We start from the raw sequence: 26,852 nt of genomic DNA on the forward strand, positions 1-26,852 counted from the left end.
ATAGTAATTACTCATAGGTAGGTCAAGCCAATATAATAAAAATGACAATTCTAACTAAATTAGTCTATTTATTCAGTGCCATACCAATCAAACTATCAAAAATTATTTTATAGAACTATAAAAAATAATAACAAAATCATCTGGAAGAATAAAGTTTAAGGATATTAAGGGAATCAATGAAAAATGTGAAAGATGGTATAGCCATACCATATCTCAAAGTGTATTATAAAGCAATAATTATAAAAACAATCTGGTACTGGCTAAGAAATAGAGTGGTGGATCAGTAGAATAGATTAGGCACCAACTACTTTAAAGAAAATGACCATAGTAATCTAGTATATAATAAACCCAAAGGTCTAAGCTTTTAGAACAAAAATTCATTATTTAACAGAAACTGCTGGGAAAACAGTATGGCAGAAACTAGGTACAGACCAACATTTCACACCATATACCAAGATAAGGTCAAAATGGGTATATATTTTATACATGAAGTGTGATACCATAAGCAGATTAAGAAAGCATGGGATAGTTTATCTGTCAGATGTATGGCTACAGAAGAATTTAGGACCAAAGAAGATAGAGAGAGTATTACAAAATGTCAACTAGATAATTTCAATTATATAAAATCAAAAAGGTTTTATACAGACAAAACCAGTGCAACCAAAATCATAAGGGAAGCAGAAAACTGGGGGTGGGTGGGATTTGTAACAAGTATCTTTGATAAAGGCCTCATTTTTCAAGTACATAAAGAACTTAGGCAAATTTATAAAAACACAATTCATTCCCCAATTGATAAATGGTCAAAGGACGTGAAACAGTTTTCAGAGAAAGAAATCAAAGTTATGTATAGTTATATGAAAAATGCTCTAAATCACTAATTATCAGAAAAATGCAGGTTAAAATAACTCTGAGGTACCACCTCACATCTATCAGGGTGGCTAATATAACAAAAAAAGAAAAATGCTGAATGTTGGAGGGGATGTGGAAAATGTAGGACACTTAGTGCACTGTTGGTGGAGTTGTGAACTGATCCAATCTTTCTAGAAAGCAATTTGGAACTATGCCCAAAGGGCTATAAAACCATCCATACCCTTCAATCCCACGATACCACTGCTAGTTCTATATACCAAAGACATCCATAAAAGGTGAAGGTATCTATTTGTTTAAAAATATTTATAGCAGTTCTTTTTGTGGAGGCTAAGAACTAGAAATCAAAGGAATGTCCTTTAATTGGGGAATGGCTAAACAAGTTATAGCATATGTTTATAATGGAATATTATTGTGCTAAAAGAGATGACAAGCAGGACGGTTTTAGAAAACCCTGGAAAGACTTGCCTGAACTAAAGCATAGAGAAGTCAACAGAACCAGAATGGTGTACACAGTAACAGCAATGTTGTTTGATGAAGAACTATGAATTAGCTATTTTTAGGAACACAATGATCCAAGACAATCCCAAAAGACTAATGATGAAGTACATTATCCACTTCCAGAGAAAGAACTGATATTGATTGAATACAGACTGAAGCATGCTGTTCTTTACTTTCTTTCATTTTTTTCTCTTATTCCAGTCTTCTTATACAAAATGACTAATATGGAAATGTTTTACATAATTGCACATGTATAACCTATTTCTGATTGCTTACCATCTCAGAGAGAAGGAAGGAAAGGACAGAATTTGGAACTCAAAACTTTAAATAAAAAATGTTAAAAATTGGGGGAAAAATAAAAGAGTAAAAGGGAAGTTGGCACAGATTAAGTTGTAAACTTCTAGCTGTCAAAATATTGATGAAATTCTTTTTGATGGGAAACATATCCATGCTGTTTCAGAGGTTCATTGCTCCCAGCCCTCTTCCCATGGAATATTATTAAACTCATTAGAAGAACAAATCCAAAGATTCCAAAAACTCATAAAAATGTGGAGTATAAGCTACAGAGCTACATGTTTTAGTTTTATTAGGCAAGTTGACCCTGTCCTGGGGTCATATCATTATAAAGCGGTTACATCCCCTTATGGGGGAAAAAAATGTATGTCAGTTCAAAACACAAAAACTTATTTTAGACAATAGATGACAAACAGTGAGTGGCCTGAATGATATGCCTAAAAACCTGAAATTACCTGTTTCTGTTAGGACTACCAACACCTAACATGAAGGTAGGGCTCACCTTCCAGATTCTCAGGTCTAATTTAATTGGCTATTACTGGAGGTGAATATCTGCCTGTGTCTTTAAAAAAAAAAGCCTTACAGAGTACTTTCAGTTATCATTTCAATTCAATAAGTAATTATGAAGTGCATACTATGTTCTAGACACTGAGATAGGTGTTAAAAATACAGAGACAAAAAACAATCCCTGAATCTCAAGGAGTTTCTATTCTACCAGGGGAAGTAACATACACACTTTCTTCTTTCTTCAGTCATGTCTGACTCTTCATGACCCCATTTGGGGTTTTCTTGGCAAAGACACTGGAGTGGTTTGCCATTTCTTTTTCCACCTCATTTTATAGATGAGGGAACTGAGGCAAACAGGGTTAAGTGATTTGCCCAGGGTCACACAGCTAGCAAGTGTCTGAGGCTGGATTTTAACTCAGAGAAGAAATAAGCTTCCCTATATACAGCTATATACATAAATATCTATGTAAGTAAATATACATAGAAAGTAATAGAAGGTGTGTATGGAAAGAACATTAACTACTTAAAATAATCAGAACCTTTTTTCCTCCGGTAAAATATGTTTACATGTTACTTCATTTTTATACTCTCCTTCAACAACCCCAAGAACGGATACTTAGAGCTAATGATTGCCATCTTAGCCTGCCTGGTTCCTGTATCCCATAAAGCAACTGAATGCTGCAACCCTCCCTCTTCCTGACCTATGCCCTATGTACCTACCATAGGGCAGACTCTCCCTGAACCCTTGGCCTAGATTGGTTGCTATAACCCAAAATTTCTATTTTCAACAATGCAAAACCTGTCACACTTAATTTATCCTTTGTTTCTGCATTATTGCTTGGTCCTCTGTAATTTCTCCTGCCTTACTTTTCCCTAATATCTATGAATTTTAGAGCTCGAAAAGAACTCAGAGGTCAACTGCAATTCTTTTATTTTACAGAGGAGGGCAATGAAGCCCAGATTTTTTTCATTAAAAATTTTTAATTTTTTAAATGTTTATTTTTAAAATTACAGTTCTAAAAAAATTTGCAGCCAACTTATACAATGTGTAATCCCCTCACAAATGAGGCACTGGTCTAATATAATTAAGAAGATAACAGTGCTCACATAAAATATATCTTGTCTTCAACAACAACAAAAATGGAACTCCCAGATTTATGCCTCATTGGGTGTCATAGTTTCACAACTATCAAAATGGATGATGTTTTTCAAAGTACTCATTATCCATTCTCTCACTGATAATCTTGACAGTCTTGCATAGGAGTCAGGGTCAATAATATCGATGTTTTGAAGACTGATTAGAGAGACAGAGAAAGGTTAGGTGAGTTGCCTAATATCACCTCACTGGGTAGCAGTTTCCAGACTAGAATTCATGGCTCTTGACTCCTTGTCCAATAATACTCTTAGCAACAATGCCTTTCCTACAAACACAAAGAAACAATCTCAATAATCAAAAGAAAAAAGGAACTTCACATAATGTTAATGTTCAAATACTATTAATTAGTGTGGGGGTGATTAAAAACTAGAACTATTTCTCAATTTAACTTCCCTTTGCAGACTTAAGGAGTTCCTAATGACGAACAAAGGGGAGGGGAAGGGCAGGGAAGAGGAAGAACAAACATAATTTGTGAAAGGACAGTTTTGTATTTTCAAATCCCTGCAGTGAATGATGGATAATAAGCTTAACTGACAAAAGAGGTGAGAAATCACAGGATTCAATAAACTGAAGCAAAATCCATCATGCAGCAAGCTAATAAGAGTCAGAAGCAAAGCCAGTCTCTGACTTGCTTTCAGCACTGGCTTCTGCTGTGCTGAATAAAACAGTTCAGATAGTAAGGGAAAGAACAGAGAGGAGGAGAGCCAAGGCTGTAGCCTTCTAGAAAAGTAAGAAAGTAACAGTTCTGTTTTTTTCAAGCACTGCCTTCATGCTCTAAACTAGGCCAGGCAACATACAGAAGACAAGGGAGCTCACATCCTCAGATTCATTCTTCTGCAAATGTCCAGCCTGAACAAATAACCTCTAGCTGGTTCCCCTGCCTCAAGCCTCATCTTCCTCCAATCCATCCTCCACAAAGCTGACAATGGGATTTTCTCAGACATGATCCTACATGTCACTTTCCTACTCAATAAATTCCAATAGCTCCTGATGACCCAGAGAGAAATGTAAGCTCCTGTTTGGCTTTTATTTAAAACCCTTTACATTTTGGACTCAACCTACATTTCCAGCTTGATTATTCGTTGTTCCCCTTTGTGTACTCTAACATCCAGCCAAATTATACTTTTTTTTCTTATAAAAGACACTTCATCTTCTGTCTCCATTTTTTTACCTCCATCTTTTGAAGCCTCTAGTTTCCTTCAAAACTCAGCTAAAGCACCACCTTGCACATCAAACCTTTTCTGTAGCATCCCACATTACTTACATGAAGATACTAGTACTCTCTCCCCACCCCCATCGCCTTGAGTCTATTTTTTTGTATAATACAAGTGCATAGAAAACCCTGAGTCCAAGTGCCATCTCTGACCCACGCTGGGTGAGTGATCCTGAAGCTCTGAGTGGTCTAGGCAACTCTCTGAGACTTGGTTTAGTAAAGAGTTTCCACACCCGAGTGTTCCCTTTAACAACAAGCAGGAGGTCTAGTCCTTATCCCTGTATTTGTAATGTAATAATAAAATTCACTGTTGGTCCTAGGAGGCTGGGGAGAGTACTCTCCTTACCCTCTTCACTAAGAGGAGCCTCTCAGCTCTGAACTCAGGCACAGGTTAAGCCTGGGGGAGACTGGACATTAAATAGAGGAGTAAGACTTTCTTTAACTCTCTGGCTCTTTGTACTCCCACTCAGGAACCTTAGGTATAATCACTTAAAGCTTAGATTTGATTCGTGTCTATGATCTTCTCAAAAGGATCAAGATCAAGTAGAAAAATATTCAATATATAATTTAAATCAATTATAGGGTAGTTTTTTATTTTGTACACTCAAAAAATTTTAAACCAGGGAATTCACAAGCATGCATAACAAAGACTTAAACAAACATCAGTAATAACTTCTAAATCCTATTATATTCTCTTGGCAGATTGATACTTAAAAACCAGAATGGGAGAGGATTCTGGGAAGATGGTAGAATAGGTCAGAAAATTCCAAGTTCTTAAGACTTTCCCCCACAAAAGAGGTGTTATTTACCTCAGGGTGAATGTTGAGCAGTAAAAATAAAGATGAGCAAAGGCAGAACAGGGGTCCTCCTGGGTCAATCAGAAGATCTAAAGAAAAGTCCCAGTGTGAGGTTTGGTCTGTGTGAAGAATAAACACTTCCAGGCTAGGTCCTAGGTTTACTTCAACAACAAGAGGCAGGCCCTGGGTTTAGCTGGGTTGGGCGACTCCCTTGGCCCCAACCTTGGGAATTTTTACCCTCAGGACAGTGAGGGGTTTTGGGTGTGTAAGCCAGACAAGATTAAGGAAACCTCTTCTCACAAGGAATGCCAGACCCAGCTGTGCTGCAGAGATGTGACCTTGGATGAAAAGGAATCAGCACACACACATCAGAAGCAGCCAGGGAGGACATTGCTGGCTGTGGGCAGTTACTGGGGAGGTTGCTGGCCTTAGTTTCAGTTCCAAGTAAGAAGAGAGAACTGAAGGAGGATCTGAGGCTGGAGGCACCATCCTTCATATCCTAGGAGTAGAGGGTATTATAAAAACTGAGCTACTGCAAATTTAAAAAGAAAATGTATAAGCAAAGGAGAAAAAATCAACCATAGAGAGTTACTATGGGAATAGAGAAGACCGAGTTCATCTTCAGAGGAGAATAAGGATACCGAAGCAAAAAAAGCCACTTCTGCCCCAAAGAGTAATATCAAATGGTCATGTGTCCAAAAAGAATTCATAGAACAACCTAAAAAAGACTTTAAAAATCAAATGAGAAAGATTAAGGTAAAACTAAAAAAAAGAAAAAAAATAAGAACAATCCAAGAAAAACAAGAAGATTATGAAAAGAAAGTCAACCAATAAGAACAGGAGATCCAAAATCTTAAGGAAGAAAACAACTCCTTGAAAACCAGAATTGGGCAAAGGGAAGCCAGCAAAGTTATAGGAGATCAAGAAATAATAAAATAAAATAAAATATAAAGAATGAAAAAGCAGAAGAGAATGTGAAACATTTCATAAGAAAAACAACTGATCTGGAAAACAGATTGTGAAAACATAAGAATAATTGTACTACCTGAAAGCTATGATCAAAAAAAGAATCTTGATACAATAATACAAGAAATAATTAAAGAAAATTGTCCTGAAGCATTAGAACAAGAGGGGAAAGAAGAAACAGAAAAAATACTGATAACCACCTGAAAGAGATCCTACAAGGAACACTCATAGGAATATTATAGTCAAATTTCAAAACTCCCAGATCAGGGGTAAAATATTATGAGTAACAAGAAAATAATAATTTAAATATGGCAGTGCCACAAGTATAAGACCTAGCAGCAGTGACACTAAAAGATCACAAATCTTGGAACTCTATATATTGAAGAGCAAAAGAACTGGGGTTCTAGCTATAAATATTATACCCAGCAAAACTAAGCATAATTCAGACTTTCATGACTTTGTTAAAAAATAAACAAACCTGAACTTAATAGAACATTTAAAATACAAAAGCTAAGAGAAATATAAGGTACACATTAAAGCCTAATTACAAGGGATTCAATAAGGATAGATTGTTTACCTTTTATGTATATAAAATGTAAAATGTACATCTAAGACTGTTATTAGTAATTGGATAGTTCATAAGAAAGATTGGGGTACACCTGAGTATGCTATGACTTTAAAGAGTAAAATTGTTTAGGAACAGCTAAAAAGAGTAATTATTTTATATAAATGAGGTGTTAGAAGAAGAACCAACATATAGGAATTAGGTGGGGGAGGAGGACTATGAGTTCTGTTAACCTACTTTCATCAGGAATGGGTTAAAGAGGCAATGATACACATATATCTAGAAGAGTATAAAAGTCTTCTAAGTTCAGAAAGACATAGAAAGCTAAGTTGATACGGAGTGGGGCGAGAATAAGGGAGGGATCCCCTAGTGGGGACAGTGAGGGAATAGGTTAAATGGGGGTATAGAAGGGTAGATTTAAGGAAATGGGAGCATAAAATAGGGATCCTCGGGGGTGGAGGGGTAGGTTAAGTAATAGGAGGGCAGGGTACGGGGTAAAAGTAAAGTAGAAGAGTTACAAAGGAAAGGAAAGAAGAGATACATCTTTCAAATGGCCCTCAGGCAATAGTTTACTGACTCCTGCATCTGCTGTCCACTATAGGAGGCATTAAATAAATATGGCTAGGCAGATAGGTGGTACAGTGGATAGAGTGCTGGGCCTGGAGTCAGGAAAATCTGAGTTCAAATCCAGCCTCAGACACTTACTAGCTGTGTGACCCTGAGCAAGTCATTTAACGCTGTTTGCCTCTTTCCTCATCTGTAAAATGATCTGGAGAAGGAAATGGCAAACCACTCCAGTATCTTTGCCAATAAAACCTCAGATAGGATGACAAAGAGTTGGACACAACTGAACAATAACAAACCCCAGCTAGAGCAATGGTCTCAACAACATCACCAAGCTCCATACTGTTTGCTTGTCTGAAAAGCAAAAGGTTTGGGCTAGATAAACTTCCTAGTCCCTTCCAGCTCCAAACCACCTTCTTCATCTTTAAAATGAATTTGGATTAGATAAATCCTAAGATTCCTTCTAACCCTAAAGCCTGTGATCCTAGAAGTCTTACCTCACCACACAGAAGCCCTTCACTGTATTAATCCTTCATATGGAGCCACTCAGACCCTACCTAGAGGTGCTATAATAATTACAGAGTCATAGATTTAGAGCTGGAAGGGGCCCTAGAGGCTGCAATCTCCAAACCCCTCATTTTACCATTCTTCATTTGAGATGAGGAAACTGAGGCCCAGAGAAATCCAGTGACTTCCCCAGGGTCACAAAGCTAGTGTCTGAAGTAGGATTTGAATCAGGTCTGACCTTACTCCAAGTCTGGCATCCTATCCACTATTCAGTCTAGCTGTCACCTATGATGAAATGTAAAGGCTAGCAATAACTTTTCTGTTGAAACTTAGATGAATCTGACTCTGATCCTCTGTGTAATAAGACCCACAATTAACATATTTAAATGTCTTTAGCTTTTAATATAGGAAAAATAAACCAAAGGTTTAGGAGATTAATTAGTAAGATTCAATGGAGAACAATATTTTGATTTTTCCATTTCCTTTTTTATTGTTGTTATTAGAAGAAATATATACATATATGTTTCTTCTAATAAATACACACACATATATGTATTCGTATATATGTATATATAAACAAACACATATAACCTCTAACAGAACTGAGCTAAGGATTATTCCAGTTCATATCGGGGAAGGAGAGAAAACTTGCCACATAGCAATTTGTGATGGCCATAAGACCATAGCAGGAAAAATAGGTTGATCATTTCCTAGAATCTAAGCAAGAAAAGTATTTGATCTAGAATAGAGAGGAGGCCCAAGAGTTTATTTATATCACCAAGAAATCTCAGTTTCCCATAGCTCCTAAAGACCAAATTCCTTGGAGCTCCCACCTCTCCATTATACCGGCACACAATGTCAACTGTCTTTTCCATTCCTAGAATTTAGAATACTATATTCTATAATAATAGATGAGAATAAATCATTCAGAATATTATGTTCTATATTAGAATAGAATGAAGTACCAACTAGGGTTTTTAACAGTGAGCCAGAAAGGCTAACATGGTTTATAGTCCTCAGGGTGTTTTCTATTCCATTTTTGTTACCATGTTCTGGAAAGGCAACCAGAAGGCTATGGGTGCTATTTGCCTCATGTGACTGTGACTATGGCCATGACTGTGGCAGTAAGGTACTCTAAGGTCTTGGCATGATTTTGTGCCTTAGGCACAGCAAAAATTACACACCTAATCATAATTTCTGAGGCCACTCCTTTTCCTAGGCAGTTGGATGCTGCAGTGGATTAAGTTTTGAACTTGGAGTCACGGAGACCTGAGTTTAAATCTCTCCTCAGACACTAGTTGGTTGACTCTTGGCAAATCATTTAATCACTCAGACTCAGTTGTCTTATCTGTAAAATAGGGACTTGCTGGGAGAGCCAAATGAAATAACATTTATCCAGTTCTTTGAAAACTTTAAAATTTTCTTTGGTGTTGTGGTGGTTGTTCCTTCAGGACATGTTCAGTAGAGACAAAAAACCATGAGCTAAAGTTCTAAAACTGCAACAACTCATGGTTGGAGGTGATTTCAAAAGTCAACCTAATCCAAACCATATCTAAAATAGGAACCCTCTCCATAACATTTTCAACAAGTTATCATGCAACTTCTATTGAATGATTTTCAACTGAGGAGAACAGGCATTGTTTACAAAGGCAGCCTATTCCAAAAATTTTTAAATTATCTCTCCTGGATCTATTTCCCAGGTCAGTGATTTTTCCAAGGAGATATTTCACATTGCCTTCTATTTTTTCATTTGTTTGGATCTGTTTTATAGTATCTTGATTTCTCATAAAGTTATTAGCTTCCATTTGCTCCCATCTAATTTTGAAGGAGTTATTTTCTTCAGTGAGTTTTTGAAATTCCTTTTTCATCTCAGAGATTTGGCTTTTTAAGGCATTCTTCTCATTGGCTTTTTGGGCCTCTTTTGCCATTTCAATTAGTCTATTTTTTAAGGCGTTATTTTCTTCACTATTTTTGGGGGGGTCTCCTTCAGCAGTCTGTTGACTTGCTTTATTTTTATTTATTCTTGCATCATTCTAATTTCTCTTCTCAATTTTCCCTGCACTTCTCTTACTTGATTTTGAAAATCCTTCTTAGCAACTCCATGGCCTATCACCAGTTCATATTTTCCTGGAAGCTTTTGATGCAGGAGTTTTGACTTTGTTGTCTTCTTCTGGTTCTATGTCTTGATCCTTTTTGTCCCCTAAAAACGATTCTATGGTCTGATTGTGCTTCCTCTGCTTGCTCATCTTGCCAGTCAATTACTTCACTTTTGAGCTCTTTGTCACGGTAGAAATCTGCTTCCAGAGTAAAGAGAGCTGTGTCCCAATTCACTGGGTTTTCACAGTTGCCAGAGCTATGATGAGGGCACCCTCTCTACAGGCACCCAAAGCTCTGGCACACTGGCCACACACCCTAGGACCACCAGCCAAGATGGCAATCTAGAGCCAAGCAGGTCAAAGGAAAAGTGATTACCGTCTGATTGGTCACTTGGTCCCCCTATGATCTGTAAGCCAGGAGCTCTGGAGGCAGCCATGAAGCTACAACTGCAGTCACCACACCTTTGCCAAATCTCGCCTCAGGGGCAAGGGCCAGATGATGCTCTTCTCTACCCAATTCCAACAGAGCTCCCCATTGACCTTTTACTTTCTCTTTGTTATTTATGGGTTGAGAAGTCTGGAAACCACCACAGCTGCCAGTGATTCACTTTCCTAAAGTCTGCTCTGGCTGGTCTGTGCCATTGGTTGGGGCCACCCTGGGTCTGGGACCAAGAGGCTCACTAAGGACTCTGTTTGGCTCCCAGCTCAGTGCAATAGACCCTTCCTGTTGGCCTGCTGGCCTGCCTTCAGTAGGAGATTTGTTTCTCTCTGTCACTTTGTGGGTTCTGTAGCTCTAAAATTTGTTTAGAGTGATATTTTAAAGGTATTGGAGACAGTTGGAGCAGGATCTCAGACAAGTTTTTGCTTTTACTCCACCATCTTGGCTCAGCAAAGGCAGCCTATTCTACTCTTAGACAGTTCTAATTCTTGAGAAGTTTTCCTTACATCAAGATTAAATCTGCTTTTCTGCCAGTTTAATCCCCAGTTCTGCTTCCTAGGACCAAGCAGAATAAACTAAATTCCTCAACCAATTGTGATCCCCTCCTGTTCTAAGTCTTTTCTTCTCCAGTCTCCAACTATCTGTAATGGGAATGTAAATTTTTAAGATCTTCCCTGCCCCTAGGCTAAAGTGCACCTGGAGCCTGGGGTGGGAGGCTTGTTTTTCAGTAGATAATTCTTAATTGGCCAGTGAGTCAATAAGGTTGTTACATTCTCTGAGCCAGGAGAAGGCTATATAAGTCCTGATGTGTAGCTTTGTTTGGGGGCTCACTTTGAGAAGTGTTCTGTGATATGATCTGGATTCTGGGAAGCCATTGTTGAGAGCCCCACCTCGGCTTTGAAAAATCCAGATGTTGATTGGGTATGGATGTAATGGTTGGACAGTTTGGAAAACTGTCTACTTGATCTGTTTCTCTGTCTTGATAATTCTGTCTGTATATTCTGAAGTTCGGGGTGCTGACCTTTTTCCCCTGAACTAGGTAAAGGATACATATTTGACTGATTAAAGTAAGCTTGTTAACCCATTTTGAGTTGCTTTCCTTTAACAAAGCAGATCTAAGAACCTGTGTTGGCAGACACCCTGGGGATGCTGGGATGCTTCCTGCTACACTATCTCACCATCATTACCTTTTTTCCTCCCACAGATATGCTCTACTAGCTTGTCAATGTCCTTGCTAAAATGTGGTGTACTGAACTAAGCAGAATACTCCAAGTGTGATCTAATCACATGAAGTACATAAAAGTTATCACATCAAGTCTAGAGCCCTTGATAGCACATGGCTCTTAATGCATTGTAAGATCAAATTAACTTTCAACTATCATGTCACACTGTTGGCTCATACTGAACTTCCTGTGCACTAAGATATTCAGATATTTTACACAGAAACTCTTCCCTGGCCATTATGTACTTATGATGTTGATCTTTTTAATCCACAAGTCATATGCATTTTGAGAAAGAGGTATTCTATGAATTGTAGCCCTATAGTATCACTTGAAAAAATGCTGTTCAAAACACAGAGAAACTTGAGGTAATTAAAAGCACAGGTTTCCCAAATATAATCCTTTCACCAGCCTAGGCCTATCTTATTATGCATGCACAGCGTCTAATTATACAGACACTAAGTACCCACTAATAGACCAACTCTACAGGTTGCACATCATATTGTATATCACAGACACAGAGTGGTACAGGGGCATGAACACTGGATTTGGAGTCACTGGGCATGGCTTCTAACCCTGGCTCAGCTCCTCAGTTACTGCTATTATACTTATTTATTATTCAACTACATAGCAAATAGCTGAGCCAGGATGCAAAGTTGGGCAAATCATTTAACTCTCTCTGGGCCTATCTTCTTATGTATAAAATGAGGGATTTGGACAAGGTGACCTCCAAGATCACTTCCACTTCAAAAGCTGTGATCTTGTGTGATGTTGTGTTATTTTGGCAATAGATATTCTTCATACATTTTTTTTCTTTCTCTGTGAACAGTTAGGCCAAATTCTTTGAGTGATCATGAATATATTTTAGGAGACTTCTTACTGGGACTTGACTCAACCTACCTAACAATCTCTGAAAACAGAAGTACCAAGAAGACAAGAATGGAACTTAAACCCTTCTTTATTTGAACTCTATGCTAGAAATCCTTCAAGATGGTACCTAATTTAAATAAGTCTGATTGAAGTCATCACATTTTCATGCAAGTCTGTAAGTCTATTTAACAATATTTTATCATTTTTATTGTCTTATTTTGAAATTGATTTTTATTGTTATTCTAACAAGTTGTTAGTCTGACAGGACTCCAGACAGTTGATTCAGAAATGACGCCAAACATTGTCAATCTTGTATTTTAAAATATAATTAATCGATTTTGTCATTATTTTATCAAGTTCTATAAAGTATTCCTTTGGTAATTTGATTAGCATAGCATTAAAAGGGTAAATTAACTGTGGAAGCATTGTCATCTTTGTTATATGAGTGCTCCAGTTATTTTTGATTTGTTGGTTTCTTTTTTTAAAATTTCATTAAGAAGCACTTTGTAATGGAATCTGTGCAAGTTTTTGTGCACATTGGTAGGTTCGTTTCTAGGGACTCTATGCATTTTGTAGTTTGGAATATGTCCCTATTTTTGTTTCTTATATTTTGTTATTGTTATATAGAAATTTAATTCGTCTTTGAGGATTTATTTCATCACCTGCAACTTTGTTAAAATTATTCACTGCCTAAGTTAGCATCTTTGCTGACTCCCTAAGATTTTCCAAGTATAGTATCACATCATTAGCCAATAGGAATAGTTTTATCTCCCCTTTACTTATCTTTATACTTTTAATATTTTTTCTTTTGTATTATTTCCAGAACAATATGGAATAATAACAGAAAGAATGGACATCCTTGCTTCACTTGTGTCTATATTGGGGAAATGTTCTAGACTGTCCCTATTGAATATGATTCTTGCTTTTGGTTTTAAATGGGTGCTTTATATGATATTTTTAAAAGGTCCCTTTATGCCTACACTTCATAGGGTTTTTATTTTGTACACTCAAAAAAATGTTAACCCAGGGAATTCACAAGTATGTGTGTTGTACTTTGTCAGAAGCTTTTTCTATATCTGCTAAGATGTTAAGATGTGGTTTTAGGTGTTTTGTTTTCCTTGTTAAACCATCCTTGCTTTTCTGATATAAATCCTACTTGGTCATAATGAATGATTTCTTGGATTAATCTCTGTAAGTCTATTTAACAAGATTTTGTTTAAAAGTTTTAGATCACTATACATTAATGACATTGCTCTTTTGTTTTCTTTTCTATGTTTTATCCTTCCCTGGTTTAGGTTTTGGGACTATATTTTTCTCATAAAATGGTTCTCGTTGTGTGCTTTCTTTGTCAATCTTTTGAGAATTTGTGAAGTATGGATAGTGATTGTACTTTAAAAGTTGGATAGCCTTCTCCTCTGAATCCATCAGGACTAATTGCTGGTTTTTCTCTTTGGCAATTCCTTTCTTTAGAGCTAGATCTATCTTCTTTTATAAGATTGGATTATTTAATATTTCTATCTGGTCTTCTGATAGTTTGAGTATTTTATATTTTTGAAGGTCTTCCTCTCTTTCTTTTGTGTCCTTAGTTTTGTTGACATGACTGTCCATAATAAGTTCTGATTATTATTTTATCTTACTTGTGTTGTTTTATTGATTTGATTTTCTGCTCTCTTCTTTTTAAATCAGATTTTTCAATCAAAGATTTGTCATTTTTATTAGTATTTTCACTTTTATTCATCATGTCTATGCCCCCCCATTTATTTATTTCTCCTTCAATTTTTAATACCTCCTCTTTTTTATTTTTTGCTTATTTTAGGTCTACTTGTTGATGTTCTAGTTTTTAAGTCATTATTTAGTTCATTAATACTCTTTTTCTACTTAATATATACTTGTAGAGATATGATTTGTCCCTTAATGATTGCATTTACTGCACCACAGAAATTTTGGTTATATTGTTTCATCATTATCAGTTTCTTTGACTTAATTATTGTTTCTGATTTGTTCTTTAACACACTCATTATTTAAGATTTCAGTGTTATGTCTCTATTTGGGTCTGCCTCTTGTCTGACTTTTGATTCAATGACTATTTTTAGTACATTATTGTCTGTAAAAAAATGTATTAACTATTTCTGTCTTTTTACATTCGTTTGCATTATTTCTGCACCCTAACATATGGTCAGTTTTATAAGAAATTCCTCATGGTGCTGAGAAATATGTATATTCTTTTTGCCATACCAGAAAGAGGATGCCACAAGTCTTTTAATTCTAGATTCACTGGCAATTTTTCATTTTCCTATTTTCCTTTTTGATTATCTTTCTGTTAGACTAATCCAAAACTGAGAGAATATTGAAGTCTCCGTGCTACTAGTCATGTCTTCTTGAAGCTTAAGTAATGTTTCCTTTATGAATTTGTATATTAAAGCATTTGAAGTACATATTTATTAGCAACATTGGTTTATTGTTATGATTCCTTTTATTTTTTTTTTAAAGCAATTGGGGTTAAGTAACGGCCAGTTGTTTCTGGGGTGTGGTGCTGAGTATCTGAGGACGGATTTGATCCAGGTCATCCCGACACTGGAGCCGGTGCTCTTACTCGCTGAGCCACCTGGCTGCCCCTAAGCAATTGGGGTTAAGTAACTTGCTCAAGGTTACATGGCCAGGTGTTTCTGGGTGGGTGCTAAGTGTCTGAGCCTGGGATTCGATCTCCAGGTCGTTCTGACACTGGAGCTGGTGCTCTTACTCGCTGTGTATGATTCCTTTTAGCATAGTGCAGTTTCCTTGTTTATTCCTTTAAATTTTTTTTAATGTTTGTTTTTGCTTTTCCAGATGACATGCTTGCAACTCCTGCCTTTTTAAATTCACTTCATGCATTATAATTTTTCTCATCCCCTCAGTTTTATTTTATATATATCTTTGCTTTTAAAGATGTTTCTTGTAATCATCAGATTACAGGCTTTTACTTTCTTACCCAATCTATCACTCTTTTTGCTCTAATGGATTGTTTCATTCATCCACATTTAAAGTTGTGAGAATTAAGTTTATATTTTCCTTCATTTGTCTCTAATTGTTTTTTTAAATTATGACTTCTCTTCTGCTGTAAACAAAGCACTATGTTCCTTCAGTTGCTTTAGCTTATTCTTTTTCAAGGAGGCCCTAATCCCATCAATTTCCTCTTCCACCTGATCACCTCTTCTCATTAGTTACTCACATACCTTTGGGGTTTTTTATATTAGTTGCTTTTTGTTTCATGATTTTATCTGGTTATTTAATTCCCTCCCCTCTCCTAGTTAGTCAAATAGATTCCCCTTTCCTCTCTTCCACTTCAACTAGTCCTATTCATTAGTATTTTCAACTTAATTTTTATTTCCCTTTCCAGAAATGGTTTCTTTCACTCAGTTCATAATTCATATTTTCTTTCAGTCTACTCTACATCTCATTCTCTGGTTCCTAATACCTACAATTATTTGCCTTTCTATTCTCTGTATTGTTCACAGGAGAAAAAAAAACTTTTAAGGATCCATTCTGGGCACATTCCTCTAGGCAGTTTATCCAGAATTTTCACCTCAGATTCTCCTTTTCCATTGTGCATCACTCCCAGAACAATGCTAATAATTGCAGGTGTCAGAGAGAACACTGTCCCATTGTAGGACCCCACTTCCTTTACCCCCCACATTCCTGATTAGAAAGTCTACCATCTGTAGTCTTCCTCTGGTTACATTTTTCCTCTATTTGCCTCAAAACCTCATCTCTGGGTTCATGCCCTCCCACTCTCCCAGATGGCATTTGCTCCTTGGAGTTCCAACTTCCCCCCTCCAGGATAGGACAAATTATCTTTCAAGCAACTAAATCCCACAGACCACACCCAACACAAGATCCCCATCTCCCTTCACAGAACATCTGTCTTAGAAGCATTATATAAAAGCCTACAGAAGCAATTCATCAATGGGATCCTCTCCTGCTACCAAAGAAAGGCATCCCTCCCCTCTACCTTTTTCAATACTTCCCCCCTTCCCCCTTTTCTTTTCCTTCTTTGCTATAGGTTCTTTTCCTGAGACCACAGAAATCACTTTCTCCTCATTTCTAGCCCTCAATATTTCTTATCTCCTCTCTTTCCCCTTGGTCCCCTTCCCCCTTCATGCACTTTCTCATATTGTAATGCACTTCCATATGTGTGCATATAGGTGTGTATTATATATGTATGTATGTGTATGTTGTGTATGTATATGTATGTATGTGTATGTTGTGTATGTATATGTATGTATATATGCTGATTCATTTGCAGGCAGAACATTACCATGCTATGCCCATTTTTCTCCAGACCTATCTCTTCACTGTTACTTCCACCTGACTTCTCTGCCTTCACCCATTTCCTTGTGTACATTTACAAAAGTGTCTCTGTTATTCTATTGCTGTTGCTTTCCTTGGCTATTGCATTCATTCACCATTTGTAATGCCATGCACAGAAGCTTTCCAGAAGAATGCTACTGTGAACAGCTTTTAAGGTTCTGATTACACAGTATAGTGAACACTCTATTCCATAACAAATCAAAGCAAAACATTCACAGAAAATCAAGGTACAGCATTCACAATATTACAACTTATATTCACAACAGCTTATCATTAAAATGGCCACACAGTTTTCACCAAAGTGGTCACAATATTTAGAACAAAGAACAATCATCTCAAAGTACAATAGTCAGTCTTCCACTCATGGGGCAAAGTCTTAAGTTAACTCAATCAGTATCACAATATAGTCTCAAAGTACAACAGTCAGAGTCTTCTACTCATGGGGCAAAGTCTTCCATTCATAGGGCAGTCTTAAGTTAACTCAATTAGTCACTTATTCAGCAAAGTTTTCCACTCAGGGGCAAAGTCTTGATTAACTCAATCAGTCACTTATTCATCAATCAATTACTAAGTATCATACACAAAAGCCTCCACCCCTAGGTCACTAGTAAACTTCAATTTCATCATTACTCAGTACCCATGGAGAGGTCTTTTCATCTTGATTTGGGGCCAGTTCTCAGATTCCCTGGATCCCCTTTCATTGTACCAGATTCCACCTGGATTCACCAGACTGTCACCTGGGTTCAATGGCAGACAGCTCCCAGTTCCTTGTCCAGCTCTCTAGGTGGGTCCTGCTCCATACTGAAGTTCACAGCGTCTGGTCTATGTCAGATCCTTCACAATTTCTGCTCCAGGGAATTCAAGGCTCAACCAAGCCACAAACAAAGTCTCAGCATCCCAGTCATGCTTCCTCAGTCACCTTGGCTCCTGGCTCTGGGCTCCTGGGTGCCTGTTCAGAAGAAGCTCCACCACCACAAGTTCTCAGGAAATGCTGGCTCAGTTCTCCATTCTCTCTTCTGTAGCTGCTCTGCCACCAGATGCTGGTCCCAAGAAATTCTGACTGTGTCTCTCTGGGGCTTTTCTTACCGTGTTTCCCCGATAATAAGACACTGTCTTATTATAGTTTTTTGGACAGAAAAACACCAGAGGGCTTATTTTCAGGGGAGGGCTTATTTTAATGAACATTGACAGCAATTTTAATAAACAGGTAAATGTGAACAAAAAAATGTACCTTTATTCAATAAGCAAATCACTGGGGAAGAACAGGATGACGCGCTCACTGCTGCAGCTCTGATTGGATGCAGCTCAGAGCTCGGCGTGCGTTTCACCGGGGTGGGGGACGGGGGACGGTGCATACAGAGGGTACCGTAATGTAGCATGTAGTGCAGGGGATCACCTTCACTACAGTAGCAATCTCAATAGGGCTTATTTTCGGGGGAGGGCTTATTTTAGAGGAATCTTACACAGTAAGGGGAGGGCTTATTTTCGGGATAGGTCTTATTATCGGGGAAACATGGGTATATACACAGCATTAGATACTTCCTGTTTCAGCCAACCCCTTCCTGTTATGTCAGCAACAGGAGATAGGAGTTCATACCTTCTGTTTCCCCAACAGAGGCTTGATCAATTACTAAGTGCTAAGTACCTGCTACCTTTGCTGACACAAAGGGATCTTCAAATTCAAATTACATTATTATTACACCCCTCCAGCATTTCTGTTTTCTAGTGTGTTTGAGAAGCAAATAATCTCTTCAGATCTGGTTTTCTTTCTAAGAATGTTTCAAATGCCTCTTTATTATTGAATGTCTAATTTTTTTCATTTATGGTTAAGCAAACATTTGTAGGGTGGGTCACCCTGGGCTGCACCTTGGGTTCTAATGCTCTCCAGAACACATTGTTCCATTTCTTCTTGCATTTTCTGATGGATAAAGAATAGTCTTGTGTTACTCACATTCCTTTTTCTTTTAATTTGAAGGTCTTTCTCTTGATTACTTACAGAACTTGTATGTCTTGTTTTTTGTTTTTGTTTTCTGGAGGCAATCAATGAATTCTTTCATTTGGTATTTTGTTATCTATTTTCAGAAGTGTTTGGCAGTTCTCTTATTTCCTGAATTACATTATTAAAGATTTTTGTTCTGGGACTTCTTCTGGGAGATCTATGATCCTTAAGTTGTCTCTAGGCATCCTGTCTTCAAGATCAATACCCTTTGCTGGCATAGTGCGTGTATTTTCTTTTACTGCTCTTGTTTTTTGCTTCTCTTCTTCTAGGTTGTTCTTCACTTCTGTGTATTTGTTTTCCCGATCTATTATTTTCTCTTTTGTTTCTTTTGGTAATATTTGTCAATGCAGATTCAATTAAAAAATTTTTTTCCTTTATTTTTGTTGTGCAGATCATAAATTCAGTTCTAATAATTCTCATTTTTCTTTTAAAGCATACAAGAATATTGTGTAGTGCTTCCATGTGCTCCTCAAATTTCACTGGATCCTCTGTCTCATGAAGTGTATTATTTTCCTTTTTTTGTAATATTTATACAGATGCATGAACTCATTTACTAGATGTAGAGGCCATATTTTTTTCTGCTATTAATTTTTTCTCTAATGATTTATCTGCTTATGTTCAAGGTCTTTGAGTTTTCTTCCTTCTGATATCTTTGGTAATTTCGATCCCCACCCCACCCCACACACTTATTTTTCAATATTGTTCACTGGTTGACTCCCTCCCCTGATGGTGGTTCCCTTGGGGACTGGATCTCAAAGCATCTCAGCTTCCTCCAACACTGGGGAATTCATAGTTCACCAGTCTTGGTCTCTGACCCAAATGACTTTTGGGTGGAAAGAACTGGATCCAGAAGGATATTGAGCCTTTTCCCTAAAGTTTACTGGAGTGTTGTATAGCCCCTCACAAACATGGTGACCTGTTCTGTCCTGCCCTGTTCCTTAGTTCTTTGGCTTGTCACTAACAGTTTAGAGTACTGCCATGCTGGTGTCATGAGGTTGGTTTCCATAGTTTGGGTCTCCAAGGTTCTGTGAAAAAGGCAGGGTGAGTGTAAAGCCATGCATGAGCAGCTTTCCAGAAAAAAAATGCTACTGTGAGCAGCTTTTAAGGTCCTGATTACACAGTATAGTGAACACCCTATTTATTCCATAACAAATCAAAGCAAAACATTCACAGAAAATCAAGATACAGCATTCACAATATTATAACTTATCACAGAAAGTAACAATACAATATTCACAACAGCTTATCATTAAAATGACCACATAGTTTTCACCAAAGTTGTCACAATACTTAGAACAAAGAACAATAATCTCAAAGTATAATAGTCAAACTCTTCCACTCATGGGCCCCATTAAATGAACTCAATCAGTAACTTATTCGGCAATCAATCACTAAGTATCATTAATCACTAAGTACAATTATTAGAAAATACACAAACCTTCCACCCCTAGGTCACTAATAAACTACAATTTCATCATTACTCAGTATCCACAGAGAGCTCTTTTCATCTTGACTTGGGGCCAGTTCTCAGATTCCCTGGATCCCCTTCCATAGTCCCAGATTCTACCTGGATTCACCAGACTGTCACCTGGGTTCAATGGCAGACAGCTACCAGTTCCTTGCCTAGCACTCTGGGTAGGTCCTGCTGCACACTGAATTTCACAGGGTCCAATACATCTCAAATCCTTCACTATTTCTGCTCCCGGGAATTCAGGCTCAACCAAGCCACAAACAGACAAAGTCCCTGCATCCTGGTCATACTTCCTCAGTCTTCTGCAGCTTGTTCAAAACATCAGAATCACCTTATCCAGCCTGGGGGAAGGGGGATCCTGGGCTCTTGGACTTCTGGCTCCTGGGATCCTGTTCAGAAGAAGTTTCACCACCACAAATTCTCAGGAAATTCTTCCTCAGTTCTCGACCCTCTCCATCAGAACAGCTTCTGCCAATAGATTCTTGTCTGAAGAAATTCTGACTATGCCTCTCTGGTGTTTTTCTTATATACACATCATTAGCTACTTCCTACTTCAGTTTTTAACACCTTCCTGTTAAGTCAGGAACAGGGGTTCATACCTTCTGTTTCTTTCACAGAGGTTTCATTAGTTACTAAGTGCTAAGTACCTGTTTACTTGCCAATACAAAAATGGGTCTTCAAATTACTATTACAGTGAATTGTGGTGTTAAGCTCTTTTTTTTACAGCCCCAACATGTGTCCTGCCCCTTTCTCTCTTTTCCTGACTCTGCTACAGGGATGTTTTGTTACACAGACTGCATCCTTCCCCATCATCACCCCTATAGCAGGTTTTTGCTCTGTGGGCCCAGCAGGCTTCTGCCACATCTCACTGTTTCTGCGCTGGTCCTGGCTACTCATCAAGGCCCCAGTAACTTTCTGTACCTGGAACACTGCTGCACCATTAGTTGGTTTTCAGGATCCCAGCAGGCTTCTATAGCCCATAGCTAGGATCACCACAGCACTGGGGAAGAAGAGAAAGGAAGAGGTATAAATTTCACTTTTTTTGTTAACCCCTATCTCTGGTACTTGGGCCAGATACTTGGATTGGCTAAGTGTAGCCTCACTGCAGGTAGCATGGGAGATGGAGAGAGGTGCTGAGTAGGCTCAGTGTAGAAGCCAGTACATTGTTTTTAACCTTAGTTTGGTTTCCAAGAGTCCTAAATCATGGAGAAAGCTGAAGTTGCTTTACATATAACATTCAATATCTGTTTTGGAGAGGTCGAGTCCTACACTTTATTGATCACATGGCCTGGAATACAGCCTATAGTTTTCAATGATTTTTCACTTGTGCTGAAAATTCTATTGCATCACTATTGTATAAAAAAGTAAGGAAAAGATGGCTTCCTTTGTCCAACGGTTATTACCAATTTGAACACATGACCCAAAGGGTTTCTGAGACTTCAAGAATATTTTGAGGGCTCATGGAAAAAAATGGCTTTGTAACATAAATTAATTAGAGTTATAATTGTAATTATGGGATTAAACTGTGTAGAACAGGGGTTTTTAATCTATGGTCTGTGGATATATTTTAGAAGATCTGTGAACTTGGATGGGGAAAAATACATCTTTATTTTCATTAACTTCTTTTTTAAAATAATGTTTTATTCTTCCCCAATTGCATGTTAATACAATTTTTAAAACTTAAAAAAAAAGTTTTGAGTTCCAAATTCCATCCCTCTCTCCCCTCTCCCCTCCTTAAGATGGTAAGCAATGTGATACAGTCTATACATGTGCAATTATGTAAAACATTTCCATATTAGTCTTTTTGTACAAGAAGACTGAAAAAGAAAGAAAGGAGGAAAGAGAAAGAAAGAAAGAAAGAAAGAAAGAAAGGAAGGAAGGAAGGAAGGAAGGAAGGAAGAAAGAAAGAAAGAAAGAAAGAAAGAAAGAAAGAAAGAAAGAAAGAAAGAAAGAAAGAAAGAAAGAAAGAAAGAGAAAGAAAGAAAGAAGGAAAGGAAGGAAAGAAGGAAGGAAGGAAGGAAGGAAGGAAGGAAGGAAGGAAGGAAGGAAGGAAGGAAGGAAGGAAGGAAGAGAAAAGAGATGAAAAATAACATTTCAGTCTGTATTCAGACAGTCTCACTTCTTTCTCTGGAGGTGGACAGCATACTTCATCATGAGTCCTTTGGGACTGTCTTGGATCAATCTATTGGTGAGAATAGCTAAGTCATTCACAATTCTTGATTGTACAGTATTGCTGTTGCCATGTAGAATGTTCTCCCGGTTCTATTCATTTCACTTTGCATCAGTTCATGTAAGTCTTTCCAGGTTTATTTTCATTAATTTCTAATTAAGGGGCGGCTAGGTGGCACAGTGAATAGAGCACTGGCCCTGGAGTCAGGAGGACCTGAGTTCAAATCCGGCCTCAGATACTTAACACAAAACTAGCCGTGTGACCTTGGGCAAGTCACTTAACCCCAATTTCCCTACCTTCCCCCCTCCAAAAAGAAAAAAAAATTAAAAAAATATTTCTAATTAAAATTTAGCTTTTCCTTTCATTATTTTAAAACATGATTCTGAGATGAGGGAAGGGTCCTTAGGCTTCACTAGACTCCACAAGAGGTTCAAGATATAAAAATAGTGAAGAAACCTGGGCTCAAAAATTGCTGACCAACAAGTGCCCACTCAGTAAATTCTCTGTCATAGGGTACATCAAGAGGGAGCAAGTGAACCATGACGTGTTCCTTTTTGAGACCCTTCCAAAAGTTATCTAGATCTAAAGATACTTCCAAGTTTTAGTAACTACGTTTGGAAATCAGTGAATAAAGGTTCTCAATGATCTTTCCAATTAGCATACAGCTGAGAAGAAGCAAAAGAAGAAAGGGGGAAAGAGTTTGAACCCTTTAGTAACATTTGGAGAACATTGGAACAAGAAATATGATAGATCCTTAAAGTAGTCCAAAAAAAACTAGATAGTTCCTACTCCCAAGGAGCTCAAATTCTAATTTGGGGAGTCAACATAAAAGAGAGTTCAGCATTGACTTTTGCATTAACTTTTGTAGATGCAAGCAAGTACTTCATGGCACATATTGATCGTAGCCCCAATTTCTTGACAGCAGTTTTATGCAAGAAGGATCACTACTAGAAGTCTGTTACATTTGTTAATAGAAGATTCATCATCTCCTACCTAGGTTACAGCAACAGCTTCCAAATTGATCTCTCCTGACTCAGGTCTTTCACAACTTCAGCCAGATCTTCACACTGCTGCCAAAGTGATTTTGCTCAAGTTCAAATCTTACTGACATTCCTTTATTCAATCAACTTCAGTGGCTTATTATTATTTCCAAAATCAAATGGAAATTCCTCTGTTTAGTTTTAAATACACTTTTCCAAAAAAAGAGAAAGAAAAAAAGAAAGAAAAGAAAAGAAGAAAAAAACTCTGTATAACCTGACCTCAACCTATCTCTCCAGCTTCACTGTATATTCTTCATGGTGTGTATGAGGTGTTCAAAAGGCCTAGCACCTCTGGTCTAACACCTTGCCAAGTCTCTTTCAGAGCTGCCCATCCACCTTTGGCACCTACCTGGCACTCAACTCTTACCTATGGGTCCAAGAAGTTGTACAATATGCAGTGGCCACACCCCACTAAGCCATCTTGGCAGATGGGCTAAATCAGGTTGAGGGTGACTGACAGAAAACCTGTTGGTTAATCAAGAGGGTGTTTACCTTAAGCATGTGAAGACTTCCCTGGTGGAATGGGTAGATGAGAAAAATTTGTCTCTGTGGCCATGAAGGAGGCTGAAGCAGGTGCTGTGGAGCACTAAGAGTTTGGCTGGACATCAAAGATGCCATGGTCATTCACTGCATCCCAGGTCATCACCCGTTATCTTGACTTTTTTCTTGCCAGTGGACTCTGGAAGAGAAAGTGAGGCCTATGACTTCATTCAACTCTGTGTGAGAAATTATTATTAATAACCAATACCTTGGGGTGATTCAGAGCGTCTCTTTTTCTTATAAATTGCTCATTTTAAAAAGTTTAGTTTTTCTTGAAGGATATTACAGATGAGATTGCATTAACTCTCCTGACCTTTTTCAACCCCCACCCAACCTTGCAAAGAATTGAATCTAGGTTGGGGAAGACCACTGTGTTCTACTCAAGCTTGGGTGGAAACAGATCCTTTTTTCCAGATAGTCCAAGATTCCAGATGGTCTGAGTAGTGATAACTTCTGTCCAGGGGTGACATGATGCCACTAGAAGCCCCATATATTTGAAGGGTATATAAACTGTGAGCCCAATCAGCATCATTGTCTTTGTTTTAAGAGAGATGGTCAAGTAACCAACCTGCTGGCCTTATTAATAAAATGATTAAATCACTCAGAAACTATGTTTCTTGAACCTTTTTAACTACACATCTGCCTCACTTATTTTAATTCACAAGCAAGTTAATACATCACTCATGATGTCACCAGTCCTCTTTGAAAGTGAAGGACAAACAACAAATAATTACACACACACACACACACACACACACACACACACACACTCACAGACTCCTCCCGGGACCTCTTTCCCTCATACATGGGGGATGGATCCTCCATCACCCACATTCCATTGGTTACAGATTTAGGATTGCCATCCAGCACTCCTAAAAGTCTTTCTCATCTTTTTTTTTTTTCTGACTCCTATGCTCCTCAAGCTCCCATTGCTTGCACATAGTAAATGCTTGATAATTGTTCATCAAATGGAATTCATTATCAGGAAGCTGAAGTCCAAGATAAGATAGAAATATTAAGAGAATGCATAACTGCTTTGAATGAATTTACTTTCAGGCTGAGATAATCATATTGCGGGATGAGTGAATAAATTAATGAATGAATGAAGCATCTATTAAATACTTACTACTATGTACAAAGCACTGTGCTAAATGCTGGGAATACAAATAGACAAAACACTCCCTGTTTTCCAGGAATCTCTTTTTTAAGAGTACTAAAGGAAATTTCAGTTATGATTGAAGGACTACCATCAGTCATCTCTAATCATGGAGAAGAGAAGGGCTACAGGACCAGGAATGGACAAATATTTTTCCTATTTCCAAAAACATCAAGGGAAAGCACATTCTAAAACTTTTATCAGTGAGCTAGATATCAATAGCCATTAAAATTCTCAAAATATTATTAATCAAATGGATTGAGGACTCTTAGAAAAAGAAGCAATGAACAATATCAGCCATCAGGGGTTCAAGTCAGGCCAATTTCCTTTTTAAATAAGTTTGCTATTAAAGAGATTGATACAGGTGAATGTCACTTTTCCAAACTTTCTCTCCTCTCATTAACCTTAGGAGTAATGTGCCCAAATTTCAACAGGGTAATTGAAAATCTCTGTGTCTTTGGAGCAAAATGGAAAAACATAAACATAGAATGCAAATATTAGTAGTTGGTGGATTAATATATACTTAAAGAGCTATATTCAGAAGGCTGATTATAGGTATGTTCAGCACATTTCATTAGGGTGTGCAACCAGGAATTATTTTGCATTTTGAAGGCAAACATTTATTAAATATCAATCATAAAGGGCACTATTTTTATCTACCAGATGAAAGTAAAATTTAATTTTAGATTTTTTTTAGATAAATCAACACCTACATTTTACTTTAAAGTACAGATTTTCAAAAATATGACACAAAATACAATTTTTGAGACATTAGGGTGTGCCTGAATGGTATGACATTGAACTGATATTAAGGTGGAAGGAATTGTAGTGGTGTCTTGCAGGGTTTAATCCTGGTCATTGCCTTCCTTAATAATTTAATCAACAATTTAGATTGAGATAGAAGAATAGCTCATACTTATATAGGCTTTAAGGTTTTAGAAGTACTTTCCTGGTAGTCTTGTGTGTGTGTGTGTGTGTGTGTGTGTGTGTGTGTGTGTGTGTGTGTGTTTAGATAGGTACATGGATAGAGATAGATATATACCATAAGCTATATGTGTATATAGAAATATAGATATATATCATAAGTTATATGTGTATAGAGATATATAGATATAGATATACCATAAGCTATATGTGTGTATATAGAGATATAGATCTCCGTTTCTTTCTTCCCCTCCTTCTGTTTCTGTCTCATCTCTCTACGTTCTTTCTTTTACTTTCTCTTCTCCTTTCTCTCTTTGTTTCTTTCCTTATCTCTGTCCTCTGTGCCTCTCTCCCTCCCTCTCTCTGTCTTTCTGTGTCTTTTGTCTGTTTCCTCCTCTCTCCTCCCCTTTCTCTGTCTCCTCTCTCTCTCCTCTCAGTGTCTCCCTCTGTTTCTCCCCATTCCTCTGTCTTTTTCTATTTGTCTCTATCTCCCTTTCTCTCTATCTCCCCTCTATCTCCCTTTCTCTCTATCTCCCCTTTGTGTCTCCTTGTCTCTCTCTCTCTAGGTCTCTCAATGCTGTGTCTCTCTGTCTCTCTGTGTCTCTGTCTCTATCTCTCTGTGTGTCTCTCTGTCTCTGTCTCT

The 26,852-nt window shown here is 37.6% G+C and overlaps 1 protein-coding gene across 1 annotated transcript in view; it reads left to right on the forward strand.

Moving 5' to 3' along the window:
- Positions 1–26,852, forward strand: part of LOC138167553 (UDP-GlcNAc:betaGal beta-1,3-N-acetylglucosaminyltransferase 7-like) — a 101,934-nt gene that overhangs the window by 73,572 nt on the left and 1,510 nt on the right. The gene's annotated exons all lie outside the window — the stretch shown is intronic.

The sequence above is a fragment of the Petaurus breviceps genome, unplaced genomic scaffold (assembly GCF_028583685.1).
Source record: "Petaurus breviceps papuanus isolate PSGF00001 unplaced genomic scaffold, PetGlider_PUasm1.0 229, whole genome shotgun sequence".
Taxonomy (NCBI): Eukaryota; Metazoa; Chordata; class Mammalia; order Diprotodontia; family Petauridae; genus Petaurus; species Petaurus breviceps.